The following is a 17,531-nucleotide window of genomic DNA, read 5'->3' on the forward strand; positions in this document are numbered from 1 at the left end:
AGCTGTGAGGCTGCTCCACCCAGGCTCCAGCCATGGCACTGAGGTGTCAGCCACATGGCACGCCAGGGACTCGGAAGGGACCAGGCACTTCCTAGGCTGGTTAATTAACAGGAAGGCACTTACAGCCCAGCTCCAGCGGGCCACCATCTCACCCGCTGGATGGGGTCAGGCCAGATTTATTGCCTGGATGCGAGACCCACAAGAAAAATCCAGCAGGCTGCTGCAAGCAGCGGTGCGGGCTCTTGAGCAAGTGGTTCTCTCCCCTGGAGTCACAAAAGACTCCATGCCCCAGCCTGGCAAGGGGTCCACCCTGAGCTGCTGGAGGTGCAGCCACTCACGAAACGCAAGATCCCAACCACTTGGTTATTATGGACCCCAGGGCGCTCAATGCAACAATTGAGGGTATGAACCTAGCTCCTGGCCAGATTCCAGTTTGAGCACTGCATCCATTTGAAACTGCAGCGGGAATGGTGCAAAGTTCTCACTTGGTAGCATGGTGTTGCTGTGCACCGTTTTACAGTGGCTGCACCCCACCCTAGAGGTGGCTGCAGTTCAGCCATGTGGCATTCCCCACATAGAGTCACTGAAGCATTCCTTCTCACTGAAAGGCGCTTTGCAAATGTACACTGTTACTATAGACTGCACTAAACAAATCATACACAGGAGCTCAGGGTTAGCGGCAATCCTGAGCCTAGGTCAAAAGGAAGGATGGTCTTGTGGCTAAGTCACTGGGTTGGGACCCGCCATGAACCTGGGCTTCAATTCCCAGCTCTGCCACAGACTGCCTGTTTGGCCTTGGGGAAGTCACTCAATCTCTCTGCCTCAGATAATGTGTGTTTTTGCTGCATTGTCTACTCTTCGACCAAGTTCTAGGAGGGAACATCTGTCTCTCATGATGTGCATGTACAGTGGCCAGCAAGATGGGACCGTAGTAATGCAAACCATCTAGTACTCTAGGAGCTGTTGTGATACCAAAAGTTATACCTGGGGCATTTAAGTCCTGGTTTTGGTAAAGCCAGGAACTTGCTACTAAGGAGCTCCAACCTGCAGAAAATTGGGGCGGGGGTGTTTGGGTCTAGAGTTTAGTGCCCATCTCTAATAATTTAGGACAGGATGGGTCTCGAAGGGGAGGGGTCACTAAAGATTCACGGAACAGGTCTTTGAAGGTGCACACAAGACTGTTCTTTGAAGCCAGGGCTTAAGATCTATTTTAAGGATCATTTGACACCAAGAAGCCGCAGGCTGCCCTCCGTCTGTGCCCATAGCTCTCACGCCCTTGCTTTGACAGGCCCTCTCCTTCCGCAGCCCGCTCGCTGTGCTTCGTGCAAAGGTGAACGGCACAAAAAGGTTTGTGCTTCATGCTGCAGACAGGAGCTGGAATCCTGGCCGATGAGACGGGTCCACACGGCTGGGCTGAAAGCCAGCAAAGGGGCAGGTCAGTGGGGACAAGAGCTGGGAGTGAGCCCGCAATGTTAAGCTCCAGACCCAGACTTTCCCGAGACTCAGGGCTGCTTGGATCTGGGGTTTCACCTTCTCCTGGGATTCCAGAGATGATGGCAGAGTTTGAGAAGGGCCTTGGTGATTTATTCCTGTGATTCAGATTTCAAACCCCCAAATTTCAGATTGGCTCCAGATTTCAAACACCCCCAAAATTCAGAAGTGCTCAGATCTGCGGCTCTCTCCTCCCATCCATTCGAGCCAGCGGTGGAATTCCAACCCGGGTTCCGAATGCAAACACACACACACAGTCTGAGGCTGTTTGGATTTGGGATTCCCGTTCAGGCCCATCGCTCCTTGCCCCAGGATTGATCTTCCTCCACTGAAACCAGTGGAAGCAGGAAGGCTGGTCCGGTGGTTAGGATACTGCCCTGGGACTAGGGAAACCAGGCGCAATTCCCAGATCTGCCACAGACTTCCTGAGTGATCTTTGGCATGTCCCTTCATCTCACTACGCCCCAGCTCCCTATGTGTACGATGGGGCTACTAGCACTGCCCTACCTCCCGGGGGCATTATCAAGACAAGCATTACGAGGTCCCCAGATGTTACAGCGATGGAGCCCTGCAATAGATCGCTAGAACTCATTAACCCTTTGGATCTTTTTGTGCCTACAGTTCATAATGGTTCATTCCAATTGTCCCATCAGCCCGTGGTCCCCCCGTACTCCCAGCAGCCCCCTCCCTCCACACTGCAAGCCCTGTCCTGATTGGGCTCCTTTGAAACAGAGCCAGTGCAAAAAACCCCTTTTTCAATCACCACCCGCCCTTCACTCCAGCCCTCAAGTCCCAGCTTCACCTTCAGTTTCCTTGCAGTCCAAAGCAGACGTGAATGGGGAACCTCTGCATAGAGGCCACTTATGCATCTGTGGTGCCTAGGAAAGATCAGCCACTCCTTCCACTAGCTGCTCCCAACTGTAGCAAAACCTGACTTATTGCTGGGGCGGCGGCAGCTCCCCTGTGCAGCACAGACTGCAAGACGGCCCAGGTCTGAACGAGGGAGACAGCTACGACACTACAGCCGATGAGCTTGCTCATAAAAACAACCAGCTCTGAAATGTATAGATTAGAGCCTTTGCAGAGAGGAACTGGGCTGGACTTCCAAAGTGCCCTGAGAGGAAGGACCACCCCATGGTGAAGGCACTGACTAGAACTCAGGAGAGCGGAGCTCAGTTCCCACCTTTGCCACCGACTCCCCGCTTGACCTTTGGCAAGTCACTTCCTCATTCAGTACCCTTCAGTTTTCAGGGGCTGCCTGTGCAGTGCCTAACACAATGGGACCTCTCCAAGCTACCATAGCGCAGATGATCAATCTAGGGGGGTGGAGGTATTGGAAGGAGAGACTTGAAAAATTAAACATTTTGCCCAATAAAAATCAATACAATAAACACCCTCCCCTCATCCCCCACAAGGAGGGACAGTTCCGTATGACACTGCAGAGCTGAGACTAACTACTCATCTCACCCATGAATGACTATGCTTGAAAGCAGATGGTTTCATTTAGGGCTGGTATACATTCCCTGTATCAATGGAGGTTTAACACTTCATCTCCTATGGAGGAAGCACGGTCGGGTTCTTAGGCTCATTCATCAGCAAGAAAGGCCCAGGTTTGTTTTTAAAACTCCTCATCTGCACCTCTCACCCCTGCTCAGCCATGCAGAGCCACCCTGCTCCACAGTGAGTGTCCCATTCTAGGTAAGACATGCATATTTCCCTTCTGTTCCTCCCCTGGCTTCACCAGCAACATACAAATGAACAGTTGCTAAGCAAGTAATTAGTCAGTCCCAGAGCCATTCAAGAAGGTAAATTACAACCTTGTAAACTCCCACTGAGCTGCTTGCATGATGGATGGTGGGAGACTGGAGTATGCAATAAACTGCAGCTTACACAATAAGTTTGGGAGAACAGAACCAGGGTGGCTCATTGGCCTGCACAGTCCACACAGGAGTCCCTTCTTCCCCTGGCCCCATACTACATGCCTGCCCCTGATACCGGTGTAACACTTCTGCATGACACAGTTATTAGCTGCATCACCCACAAACACCTGCACCGCCCAGACGAGAACCTGGCCTTTCCTTTCTGGCACCAGCCCCTATCACTCGAACAGAAGGAGATCTCTGTAGTGAACAGGATCTGTCCCTGATCATATGTATACAGCACACACACAGACCCATTTCTGGCTTCATCCAACCCCTGCATCAGCTTTATCACAGCAGATGGCGAACTCCCTAACTGCCCACCATAAGGACATGAATCTGGGTTCCCCTTCCTGCTCATGTAAAGAATCACTCTAGGACACGGAGGCTCATACACTGGGGCAGAGATGCTCTCCCCATCCCAATGGGCTGGGTTGCAAGTGAACAGCTTGTGGTGATGGCTCCTAGGGGGAAGGAGGGGAGTATGCAAAGTAGGGTAACCAGATGTCCCGATTTTATAGGGACAATCCCAATTTTGGGGTCTTTTTCTTATATAGGCACCTATTACACCCCCCCCCCACGCCATCCCGATTTTTCACACTTGCTGTCTGGTCACCCTAATGCAAAGGGACCACCTTCAGTGACAGGATGGGGCTGGAGGAGAGCCCACAACTTGACTTCACAAAGGGCCCTAAAAAGCTAGCATGAGCCCGAGCCCAGGGCAGGCTCCAAGTTGCCAAGACTGCAGTAAACGCCAAAGTATCAAACGGACATTGGGGCTCACTAGAGTCAGAGCACATAGTTAATTCAGAGCACTGCACACCAAGGCTAAATGGAAAATCGACAGGAAAGGTTCCCGTCAGGATATAAGGAATCCCAGTCCCACTTAAACAGCAAGTGCCAGTCATCCAAAACAACTTCAACTACAGACAAACAGGCTTGTCTTCCACACAGCTTGAGCTTCCGCTTTGCAGCTGGCATTTTTTTTAAAAAATCAGGTACTATATGCTGTCTGGAAGTTTATGCAGCACACAGAGACATCTAGCCGTTGAATCACATAACTACAGGTACATAGGAATACACTTTCCCCACTCAAACCCCATGGAAACCCATCCTGTGCTAAAATTTGACATGCACCCCTATTTCAATCAATGAAGCATCTTCTCCAAGCCACTGGCCATTTGCCTGTTGTACCCTTTCTACAGGGCTTTGTTATATTTAAGTACCACCTCTCCTTCACCACCACCCCAACCCTCAAAGACATAGCTAAAGAGTATCTGATGCATCTTTGAGCATCGAGATATAGACCCAAGTAGATAAATCTGGGTCAGGATGCTGCCCCAAGCCACACTGGGGTTGTTCAGAACCAAGGCTGTGGGCCCATCTTTAGCTTAAGAATGGCTTTCCTGGGGAGTCATCATGATACTTCCAATACTACCTCCCTGTTTCCTTGTGTTCCCAGTCGGTCTGCCTGTAGCCACCTGTGATCCCTTTTCTTAAGCTCAGCGTGTAAGATTTGAGGCAGGGGCCGTCTTTGTTCAGTGTTTGTTCTGCACCTAGCACAACGGGACCCTGACCCACGACTGAGGCTCTGAGGTGCTACGACAACATAAATAACACTCCCATATCATTTGGGAAAATGAACCACCCCACGCTATGCCCTAGTGACACCAGATTCTATGGCTGTACCACACAACAGCAGCTACTGCAGTATTCTCCTGCTGTAGTAACCTTCTGTTACCCAGAAGCCGCTTGGCTCAGATACTAAAGATCACTCTCTTACCACGACGCCAAGGTGTCATGCTAGCCTTCCACCACAGGACCATTAAAACACATCGTGCCTCAGTTTCCCGTCCACGCAAAATATGCTGCCCAGGACACCAGCCAGCTACAACAGTGTTCATCCATTTGACTTCAAATTAAACCTCCCATGCAGAAAGTTACCCGTTGCCTCATGTTCAGCTGATTTCTCTGCAGACTAAGGGATTCGGTCATTGCCAACCCTGCCCATTTCCCTGACCTCCATTAGTCTCAAGGGTTATCACCATACAGCGATAAATAGGGAACGCAAAGGAGTGCCTTCCCTAGTTCAGAGGGAAATTTTCAGGAACAGCTGGAGTCTGAGTAGCAGCAAACTCACAGCAAGAGGGGCTGCTCTTTTGTTTGAGGGGCCCTGAAAGCAGAGCTCTGGGGGGTAGATATCAAGCACTCCCTTTTCTCTCTTTGTTTCTTCCCTGGGGCTGGCTAGGCTGCTACAAACACAAAGGGCTGATCAGGAGCCCATCTCTTATGGGAGTTTGCTCTTAATTGTATGGGCAGAATCTCAAACACAACACTGCTTACCTTGCACAAAGGGAAAACCTCTCCGCTCATCTCTCCTGTTGACTTTCTGGCCCACAGAGAACAGCCAAGCCCACCAGCTCCAAGCCACAGATACCTTACTCTGTACAGAAAGCAGGCCCTGCAAATTGGGGGTTTATATAACTGTGCACCTTAAGAAGCTCAGCCTTCTGGGCTAAGTGATTCAGCTCTAAGGCCAGCTGTGGCTGAAACACTTCATTTGCGTGTGAGCTAGCAGCTGGCTGGTGTTAACACCATGGGTTAGGCCTGGCCTGAGCATAGCTTTTGTCTTGGCATGACTGTATTGGTCAGGGATGTGATTTTCTAATGAGATATTAGTTCAACACCTAGTGTGGACAGCTCTATACTGGTATAGCTGACTCTCCTTCCTGTAGATGAATAAGTTATACTGGTGAGGGTCCCGTGGTTAGCACACTAGCCTAGACCGTAGGAGCTTCTGGGTTCAATTTGTACTCTGCCACAAACACCGTGGATGACCCTGGGCAAGTCACTGAGGCCCAGATCCTGAAAGATATTTAAGCTCCTTGAAATCAATGGGCCTTAGAAGACTAAATACCTTTGAGGATCTGAGTTGTTCTGTGCCTCAGTTTCCCCTCTGTAACATGGGGCTGCCCTGCCTCACAGGGGTGTTGTAGGGATAAATATATGAAAGATTGTGAGATGCTCAAATACTCCAGTGAGGGGGGCCATATAAATACTAAGATATCTAGGCGCTCCTTATGCCAAGCTGTGGTCTTGTCCTGCATTTGAGTGCAAGACTCAACATGGCAAATTACATGTGGGGAAATTATCCAGAAGCCTGTATACTGGGAACAACAATGCGACCTCTCCTTGCCACTAATACCTCCTCTGGGCTGGCATTACCTGCTCTGCTGGCACTCCTGCTTCTCTTAGCTGGCACGGCTTCCACTCCTAAGTGACATTGACTACTTTTCTGGCCCCTGGCACTGCTGTTTCTCCTGGCTGCTGGCATTGCCAGCTTGCCCCTCCTTCCTCCTGGTTCCCGGTTTCTGCCCGAGGCTGGCAGGAGGATTTGGAAGCACTTCGCATTTTCAAGCCCAGATTGTCATTAGGTGCACACCCCTCCACCACAGAATCCATGAGGTCGCCCCATTGGTCAAGGACACAGCCTTTAAGTTGAGTTCACAGGGTAGCACAGTGTCTCGGGCACCACGATTCGCCACTGTTGTTATGTCACATTACCGTACAATCTCACTCATAATAATACCTAGCGCCTGTGGAGGACTTTTCACCAGTAGGTCTCAAAGCACTTTACAAAGAAGGTCAGTATCACTATTTTACAGATAGGGAAACTGAGGCACAGGAAGCTATTTGCCTGGGCTAGTGGTGAAGCTGGGATTAGAACCCAGGTCTCTTGAGTCCCAGTCCACTGCTTGATCCACTAGGCCAAAAGGAAACATCATGAAAAACAGCCATGCTATCTCATACAAGGGCTCCATTCTTCCCCTGTGAGCTCTGACTCCTATGGGAGAAACTCATATCCAACCGGGTATGGTGGCAAACAAGGAAGTGCTCACTTCTCACCCTAGAGGAAGAGCGAAATAGGGCTAGATTTTCATGGGCTCGTCCCCCTGCAGCTGGGGGGTCAGGTTTTCACAAGCACTCAGCTCCCATTGTGTGACACGTAAATTAGCAACCAGCATGAACAGCTCTTCTGGGATGTACGTTTCCAACGCACTCAGCTTTGGCCCAAACTCCTACCTGTGGGGCCTAAATGGGAGCTGAGCTCTTGAGACAATCTATTGTCTCTGTGCACCCGATTCCCCGCTGGCTCCTGCCTTGTGCCGTCTCTGCAAGGTGGGCGTGTGAAGCACGCTACCCGATCAGAATTTGCTCTGCGTTCATTGTGCACAGGTGCAAATGACACCACAAGGCACCAGGCAGGGGAGAACTAGAGCCCAGGGGGGCCAGCTCCTGGGGCACTTAGAGTGAATGCTGCAAATGCCATGAGCACATAAAATGGATTGGCAAGAGCCGGTGGCGGGCCCTGCCCAGGAAAGCAGCTCTGAGGCCCAGATGACTCCTACGCTGTAAAGCAAAAATCTTCCCAAGGGAACAGAGAGCACAGATCCCGCAAGGGAATGTAACCTTATTCCCCTGCATTCATTGCATTCCACAAGCCAAATCGCTGTACATCCTCCCAAACAGCTAGGGCTGCCGTGCCCCATTTGCACATTAGATGGCAGCAGGAAACCACAGTCTGGCGGATGGACCCGTATGGCTCATCTTTCCTGAGTCTGAGTAATTGTTTGTATTACAGTAGCAGCTACAAGTCCCAGCCAAGATCACTGTGTCCCATCATGCTAGGAGCTGTACAGACACATAGTGAGAGACAATCCCTGTCCCAAAGAGCTTACAGACTAAATAGACAAAGAGTGGGAGGGGAAACAGAGTCAGAAAGAGGCGATACACTTGCCCCAGGTCAAGCGGGGAACAGAACCCAGGTCTTCTGTGTCCCAGGCCAGTGCACTATCCACTGGACCATATTGCCTCTCCCTGTTTTAAAAAAATGATTTCATTTTGCCTTTTTATAGAGTGTATTTCACCTGAGGCTCTCGTTAAAAAGTTAAGCCTCATAGCCCCTCTGGAGGAGCTCAGTGTCATTACCCCCATTTTTTCAGATGGAGAAACTGAGGCCTGGAGAAGGGCAATAACTTTCTGAAGGTCTCATCACACAGCGAGTCAGTGGCACAGCTGGATGCGGGTAAAGTTAAAAACACAAAGCTCAGAAACCTCTGAATCCAAACTCAACCTGATTATTGTTGATGATTTGCTGCATGCTGGTAGCATGTAGAGTGCCGTACAGAGCATCGGAACACAGGCTGCCAGGCTGGATCAGCCCACGGGGTCCTTCTAGAGCTAAACTCTTGCCCTCAGTGATCTCATGGGGCAAGGAGTTCCACAGGCTAACCGTGCTGCGTGTGAAAAGTAGAGAACGGCGCGGTCAGAGGAAGACTGAGCAACACAGAAAATTAGAATCGGCTCTTTAAAAGCTTGTGCATCCCCTGGGCTCTTTGTTTTTGTGTCGGCATCTGTACGGCCAGTGCTACTGGAAGTTCAATCTGCCCATGAGTTAGGTCAATACTGGTATTCCCCTTTTGCTGGGCGTGGGGAGGGACAGACACAGAGAGATGAAGTGACTTACCCGAGGAAACAGAGTGAGTCAGTCACGGATCCGGCATGGAACTTAAGGGCTCTTCTTCTCATTCACATTCCTCCAGACCACATTGTCCTTAGTCCTCTGCTCAAAGGCTCTTGACAAATTTACACACAGGCAGACGCCCACGCACACAATATTTGGGATATAGCAAGGATGGCAACTCAAGCCCTTGCTTAAATATATTGGGCCAGACTCTCAGCTGGTATCAATTGGTGTTGCTCTTAGGGTGACCAGATGTTCCGATTTTATAGGAAGAAAAGGAGGACTTGTGGCACCTTAAAGACTAACCAATTTATTTGAGCATGAGCTTTCGTGAGCTACAGCTCACTTCATCGGATGCATACTGTGGAAACTGCAGCAGACTTTATATACACACAGAGAACATGAAACATGAAACATGATCTCTGTGTGTATATAAAGTCTGCTGCAGTTTCCACGGTATGCATCCGATGAAGTGAGCTGTAGCTCACGAAAGCTCATGCTCAAATAAATTGGTTAGTCTCTAAGGTGCCACAAGTCCTCCTTTTCTTTTTGCGAATACAGACTAACACGGCTGTTACTCTGAAACCGATTTTATAGGGACAGTCCCAATTTTGGGGGCTTTTTCTTATATAGGTACCTGTTACACCCCCCACCCCGATTTTTTACACTTGCTATCTGGTCACCCTAGTTGCTCTATTGAAGTCCAAAGGCCAGAGCCCCAGCTGGTGCAAATCAGCATAGTTCCCTTGAAATCAATGGTGCTATGCTGATTTACACGGCTTGAAAGCAGCCCTGAGCTTGTCATGCACTTACCCACCGGGAACGTGCTGCCATTGGCACAAAGCAATGCCATAATATCAGTAGCAATTAGAGCAGGCTGAAAATTTTCCAATGGAATGTTTTTCTGTCGGAAAATACCACTTCATCAAACTCGGAACATTCCACGGCAACATGTCAATTTCAAGGCAATTTCAATTTAGAACACAAATCCAAATGGAGCATTTCAATCAATCCAAAATGTTCCGATTTGACCTTCTCAGAATGAATTGTTTCGAATTTTCATTTCAAAATGCCTTTTTATATCCAAGTTTATTGTATATTTTTTAATTTTATTTTTATATTATGTTTATATTATACCAATCTCAACACCAGTTACCAATTAGAGAACAAATTACAAATGACCAGTGACCATGCAAATTACCAAACCAATTAGAATACCAAATACCAAACCAATTGCCAAATTATACAATCAAATAAAAAAATCGAATCCAATGGAAAAATAATAAAAACAATATATTAAAAGGTAAAAATGGAAACATTTCAACTGATCCAAAATGCATTTTATTGTAAATTTTATGTAGCGGAAACTTTTGAAAGTTCAACTTTTCATTCTGATCCAGAACTTTTTTATTTCCCCCCAAAATGCTGGTATTTCCCACGGCCACGGAAATTCCAAGTTTCAAACAACTCTAGTTACAATGTTTGAATAATGCCACATGGAGTGGGAGTATTTTTTAAATTATCCCACATATCTATTTCATATCACATGACTGGAGTACTGTCATGGATGGATATAAACTGTTCAGGAAGGACAGGCAGGGCAGAAAAGGTGGGGGAGTAGCCCTGTATGTAAGGGAGCAGTATGACTGCTCAGAGCTCCGGTACGAAACTGCAGAAAAACCTGAGTGTCTATGGATTAAGTTTAGAAGTGTGTGCAACAAGAGTGATGTAGTGGTGGGAGTCTGCTATAGACCACCGGACCAGGGGGATGAGGTAGATGAGGCTTTCTTCTGGCAGCTCACGGAAGCTACTAGATCGCATGCCCTGATTCTCATGGGTGACTTTAATTTTCCTGATATCTGCTGGGAGAGCAATACAGCAGTGCATAGACAATCCAGGAAGTTTTTGGAAAGCGTAGGGGACAATTTCCTGGTGCAAGTGCTAGAGGAGCCAACTAGGGGGGGTGCTTTTCTTGACCTGCTGCTCACAAACTGGGTAGAATTAGTGGGGGAAGCAAAAGTGGATGGGAATCTGGGAGGCAGTGGCCATGAGTTGGTTGAGTTCAGGATCCTGACGCAGGGAAGAAAGGTAAGCAGCAGGATACGGACCCTGGACTTCAGGAAAGCAGACTTCGACTCCCTCAGGGAACGGATGGCCAGGATCCCCTGGGGGACTAACTTGAAGGGGAAAGGAGTCCAGGAGAGCTAGCTGTATTTCAAGGAATCCCTGTTGAGGTTACAGGGACAAACCATCCCAATGAGTCGAAAGAATAGTAAATATGGCAGGCGACCAGCTTGGCTTAATGGTGAAATCCTAGCGGATCTTAAACATAAAAAAGAAGCTTACAAGAAGTGGAAGGTTGGACATATGACCAGGGAAGAGTATAAAAATATTGCTCGGGCATGTAGGAATGATATCAGGAGGGCCAAATCGCACCTGGAGCTGCAGCTCGCCAGAGATGTTAAGAGTAACAAGAAGGGTTTCTTCAGGTATGTTGGCAACAAGAAGAAAGCCAAGGAAAGTGTGGGCCCCTTACTGAATGAGGGAGGCAACCTAGTGACAGAGGATGTGGAAAAAGCTAATGTACTCAATGCTTTTTTTGCCTCTGTTTTCACTAACAAGGTCAGCTCCCAGACTGCTGCGCTGGGCATCACAAAATGGGGAAGAGATGGCCAGCCCTCTGTGGAGATAGAGGTGGTTAGGGACTATTTAGAAAAGCTGGACGTGCACAAGTCCATGGGGACGGACGAGTTGCATCCGAGAGTGCTGAAGGAATTGGCGGCTGTGATTGCAGAGCCATTGGCCATTATCTTTGAAAACTCGTGGCGAACGGGGGAAGTCCCGGATGACTGGAAAAAGGCTAATGTAGTGCCAATCTTTAAAAAAGGGAAGAAGGAGGATCCTGGGAACTACAGGCCAGTCAGCCTCACCTCAGTCCCTGGAAAAATCATGGAGCAGGTCCTCAAAGAATCAATCCTGAACAACTTGCATGAGAGGAAAGTGATCAGGAACAGCCAGCATGGATTCACCAAGGGAAGGTCATGCCTGACTAATCTAATCGCCTTTTATGATGAGATTACTGGTTCTGTGGATGAAGGGAAAGCAGTGGATGTATTGTTTCTTGACTTTAGCAAAGCTTTTGACATGGTCTCCCACAGTATTCTTGTCAGCAAGTTAAGGAAGTATGGGCTGGATGAATGCACTATAAGGTGGGTAGAAAGCTGGCTAGATTGTCGGGCTCAACGGGTAGTGATCAATGGCTCCATGTCTAGTTGGCAGTCGGTATCAAGTGGAGTGCCCCAAGGGTCGGTCCTGGGGCCGGTTTTGTTCAATATCTTCATAAATGATCTGGAGGATGGTGTGGATTGTACTCTCAGCAAATTTGCGGATGATACTAAACTGGGAGGAGTGTCCCATTTTAGTCTCTGTCTCCATTTCGGCCTTTATATTATTAATTAAAGGTCAAATCTCCATCACCAGATCGGATGAAACCTGCTGAAAGTGACCCAAACGAATCCAAATGCATGGTGGAAGCTATGTTTTTTATCATATAATTCCTGAGTTTTCCATCATCTCTAACGGAGGTACTGTATTAAGGAGAAGTAACAGCACAGTTATTTTCTCTTTAAAATAAATGTCAGAGAATTTGTGTGTGGGTGAAAAGCGCTGAAAGCTTGTAAGCCCTGATCTTACATGGGGCTTCTGGGTACTCCTGTAATAAAATAATAATTCATCAGGTGTCAAGTTTACACCCCCTTAAAGGCAGAGCGATGTAAAGGGGCCTTGGTGTAAACCAAAATCGGGCCCTGAAGTCTTTTATTTGAAGTATAGCCGCAGAGCTAGCAATTACAGGGGAGTTCAGTCTCTTTGGCCATTCTGCTGCAGCTGCTGAAAAAGAGACCACATTCCACACAAAGATGGACTACAAGCCGTCAGGAACACTGTCCCCGATAATGTCACGGCTGACCTGGTGGCTGAACTTTGTGACTTTGTCCTTACCCATAACTATTTCACATTTGGGGACAGTGTGTGCCTTCAGATCAGCGGCACTGCTGTGGGTGCCCGCGTGGCCCCAATAGATATGTGGGTACAATTGGCCCGTTGCCAATTGTGCCCACATATCTATTCAGGGGACACCATCACAGGGCCTAATAACATCAGCCACACTATCAGAGGCTTGTATACCTGCACATCCACCAATGTGATATATGCCATCATGTGCCAGCAATGCCCCTCTGCCATGTACATTGGTCAAACTGGACAGTCTCTACGTAAAAGAATAAATGGACACAAATCAGATGTCAAGAATTATAACATTCATAAACCAGTCGGAGAACACTTCAATCTCTCTGGTCACGCAATCACAGACATGAAGGTCGCTATCTTAAAACAAAAAAACTTCAAATCCAGACTCCAGCGAGAAACTGCTGAATTGGAATTCATTTGCAAATTGGATACTATTAATTTAGGCTTAAATAGAGACTGGGAGTGGCTAAGTCATTATGCAAGGTAGCCTATTTCCTCTTGTTTTTTCCTACCCCCCCCCCACAGATGTTCTGGTTTAACTTGGATTTAAACTTGGAGAGTGGTCAGTTTGGATGAGCTATTACCAGCGGGAGAGTGAGTTTGTGTGTGTATGGGGGTGGGGGGGATGTGAGAAAACCTGGATTTGTGCTGGAAATGGCCCACCTTAATTATGCACATTGTAGGAAGAATGGTCACTTTGGATGAGCTATTACCAGCAGGATAGTGAGTTTGTGTGTGTGGTTTTTGGGAGGGGGGTGAGGGGGTGAGAGAACCTGGATTTGTGCAGGAAATGGCCCAACTTTATTATCATGCACATTGTGTAAAGAGTTTCACTTTGGATGGGCTATCACCAGCAGGAGAGTGAATTTGTGTGGGGGCGGTGGAGGGTGAGAAAACCTGGATTTGTGCTGGAAATGGCCCACCTGATGATCACTTTAGATAAGCTATTACCAGCAGGACAGTGGGGTGGGAGGAGGTATTTTTTCATATTCTCTGTGTATAAATAAAGTCTGCTGCAGTTTCCACGGCATGCATCCGATGAAGTGAGCTGTAGCTCACGAAAGCTCATGCTCAAATAAATTGGTTAGTCTCTAAGGTGCCACAAGTACTCCTTTTCTTTTCACATATTGAAGGTTTTTCTGATGTAGAAACTTGTCCTGGTGGCAAATTGGACTGAAACCTTCACTTCCCCCACCCCAGCTCATTTCACACAGTGAGACTAGCCCCTCACTACTGATGTGGGCTGGACTCAGGTCAGCAGCCTAGAAGCAAGTAGTTCTGCAAGCCATCACCCAGATGATGAGATGCTGGGTCCCTGATCTTAGCCCTTTTTTCGCTCTAGGGGCAGAAATAATGGTTAATCCTTTCGGAGGCAGGAGCGGGAGGAGCCTTGGAAGAGTTGTAACTCTGAGCAGGGTCTGCAGCAGGTTAGTTTATGTCATAGAGCATCAGTCATTCCCAGCTGATCAATGGTGCTTTGTACAATGTGCAAAAGGAGATGGACTCCTGGGTCAGACCACGGGCTTTGAAACACTGGGCCCAGCTTGACTTCCTTTGACTTCAGTGTGGGCTCGTTCCAAGGCTAGTTTGTATCGGAGCAGGTGTGCAGCGCCTCAAGAGAGTCTGATTTAGGTAAAGCCACAGAATCAGCTGGCGCAAGGCCCCTGTGCTGGGGGGCGAGGGCAAGAGGGAGGGGTCGCACTGGTGCAGCAGATGTGTGCTAGTGTATTACCAGTGTAACAACATGAGTACAAATTTCTGCAGTCTAGACAAGCCAAAATAAACTCATTTAGTTGGGTGCTTGTTTTTACTTCCCGGTTCTCCGTCCCTGCCTCTTCCTTTCTCCTGTCTCGTTTTTCCCTGTGTTCCCACCTGTCTCTCCCTTCCACCTCTCCTCGCTCACTCCCTGGTGTAAATCAGTGCCACTCTGTTGGAGGGACACAAGCTGAGAATCTGGCCCCGGCGTCCGTCTCCTTTTCTTTGTTCTTTTGCCTTCTCCATGCTGTAGTAGCCGGGGGAGAGGGGTGAGGCAAATTCTCTGGTGGACTTTATCCATTTACACCAGCAGAGAATTTGGCTCCTTCTGTCTCTTTTAATCCCCTTTGCTCCTTCTCTTCCCCTGGCATTATCCCCATCTCTCATTCTGCCCGCTTCCTGCCTATCACCTGTAATTCTACCCCCGCACCCCCCCCACATACACACACACACACCCCCGCCACCTCCATTCCCGCCTCACCTCCCCTGAGCATTTGTTCTCCAGTCGCCTTCCTTCCAGTTTCCTGCAGGAGTCCCAGGCCAGTGGCTGGCCTCGTGTCTGAGTGCTGAGTCACCCCTCATGACCAAGGGGTGACTCACAGAAGGGAAGTCCCTCCACCAGGGTACTTTTCAAACCGGAGCTGAGTAAAAGGGAAAGTGTCAAGGAATTTGGCCTGGAAGAATGTTTTCTTGGCGCTGGGACAAGCTCTGTGTTTGCCTGAGTTATTCCCCTTTGCCACAGTGAACTTGTGGGACTAGCGGAGACCAAAAGCCCGGGGTGGCTTGGGGGGGACATTGACCCAAAACAGAGCAGCTGCAGGAATCCAGCTAGAAGCTGAAAATGCTTCACAGAAACACAAGCAGCCTCGCTCAGATATTCCACAAGCTTTTTTCTATAGCTATTGCCAGCGAGCCTGATTCTTCACTGCTTTGCACCCTGGCGTAATTTACACCCGGGCAAGGGTCTCAAAACAGTCCCACCACCATGAGTGGAGAATGCTTTTTACACCTACTTTGCACGGATAAAAATGGCTGCCCATAATGCATGGCCAGGGAGAATCAGACCCAGAAGTGCCATCAACTGATATTCTGATGGCAAGCTCCTTAAAGCAGGAACCTTGTTTCTTTGTTTACCTCTAAAGCACTAACGAATGTTAGGTGCTGGATAAATAAAAATGCTGCACAGCTCGTTGGAAACTGTAAAATCGATTTGCATATTTGAATGTGATGACAGATAATGAGCTGGCTAGCGTGTGCATGCGTGTGTGTGTGTGTGTCTTGCCCTCTACCAGGTGGAGTCAGAACTGCTCAGCTATGTATCATAGGCCTTATACTGCTAATGGAGATTCTCTGTCAGCACAAAGGGTAAAGGCCAGTGCTCTCAGAACAGGACCATCTGTGCAGTATCCCTGCTGCTGCGAAGTTCCCTGTGGCTGTGGCAAGCAGCACAATGAGAGAGATGATGTTGTAGGCGCTCATGGAATTGCTACAATATTTTTCCTGCAGCTTAGTTTGGATGCTCCATTTGCAAGAGAAGACCTCTGAGCCAAGCACTGAGTCCTCAATTAATTGTCCCTTTGCATTCCTCCTTAGCAGCATTCCCCAAGTTAATAATTTTCCTCTCTGGCCTTTTTACAACTCTTTGTTCGTGTCCCTCGTGCCAGCTGGCTGGGGCTGAGGGAGGATTTGTTCAGTGGGAGGAGGCTGGCAGGTACATTCTTGTGTACAGTCTCCAAGCTCTGCCCTCCCACCCCCCATCCTCTTGCTGGAGCACTTTGCTCCCCAGAGCAGATTCAGTCTCCCCCATGCTGCCTTTGTGACTCAAGCTGTGGTTAACCCCCCCCGCCCCCCGAGGAACCAAGGGCTCAGGTTGACAGGCCAATCTCAGTATCAGGCCTGGATTCCAAGCTCCAGGAGTAGGAGGCCTTAATGCAACTTAACAGCTCACTAGCCTCCAAGCACATGGCAGCAGCCTCAGATACAGACTCCAGAGGGGGTGCTCATCTTCACTGAGCCAAAGGCACGCGTGACCTCACCACCCAACGTCCTTACTACCCCTGCTTTGTCAGACAGGTCTGCTCCAGAACTAAGTGTGAGATAATGAACACGCAGCCTCCAATATGCATGCGCACCCCCCCCAACATACATGTGCACACACACCGTGCCTCAACATACCGGCGCGCATGTCTCAAACTTTGGGGAAGTTCAGCTCCGGCTCCATCGTCCGCGTTTACCATGTGGAGCTGCAGGTTCATTGCTTCCACCAGCCTGTGCTCTGTGGCCAAGAAGGCTGCCCGACAAAGGTTTCATGTTAGCGGGAGACGAGAGTGAGTCTATCTCGGAGCAGGCCGAGGGATGGGAATATAAAGGTCGTTCCATCTGGGGGAGGAGCTCGATATTTCAAAATTCAGTTTCATTCCAGTCTGGAACAAACCCCTAAATTTTCAAAATTCTCTGCAAATGGGAATGGAGCCCCGGCTCTTGGGCAGCCCACTCAGCAGGCTACTCCAGAGCCCTGGATTTGGAAGCCCTGGTGCCCCTTGCCCCAGGGCACTCTGAATGCCAGGGCTGACCCACAGCTCTGCATCCAGAAGCCCTGGCATCTCTAGCAGCCTGGAGGCTGCCCCAGAGATGCACAAGCAAGCTGGCAGGTTTCTGTCGGAACATCATGAAAATTGAACAGTCTCTGCAAACTGTTTCCATTTCAACAAATTGGAAAATTCCAATAACATGTGGTTCATTAGAATGTTCCCAGTCAGCTCTACCTAGAAACCTAGAACTCTCCTACTTCCTCCGACTGAAAACCACATTTTAAC

The sequence above is a fragment of the Lepidochelys kempii genome, chromosome 21 (genome assembly GCF_965140285.1).
Source record: "Lepidochelys kempii isolate rLepKem1 chromosome 21, rLepKem1.hap1, whole genome shotgun sequence".
Taxonomy (NCBI): Eukaryota; Metazoa; Chordata; order Testudines; family Cheloniidae; genus Lepidochelys; species Lepidochelys kempii.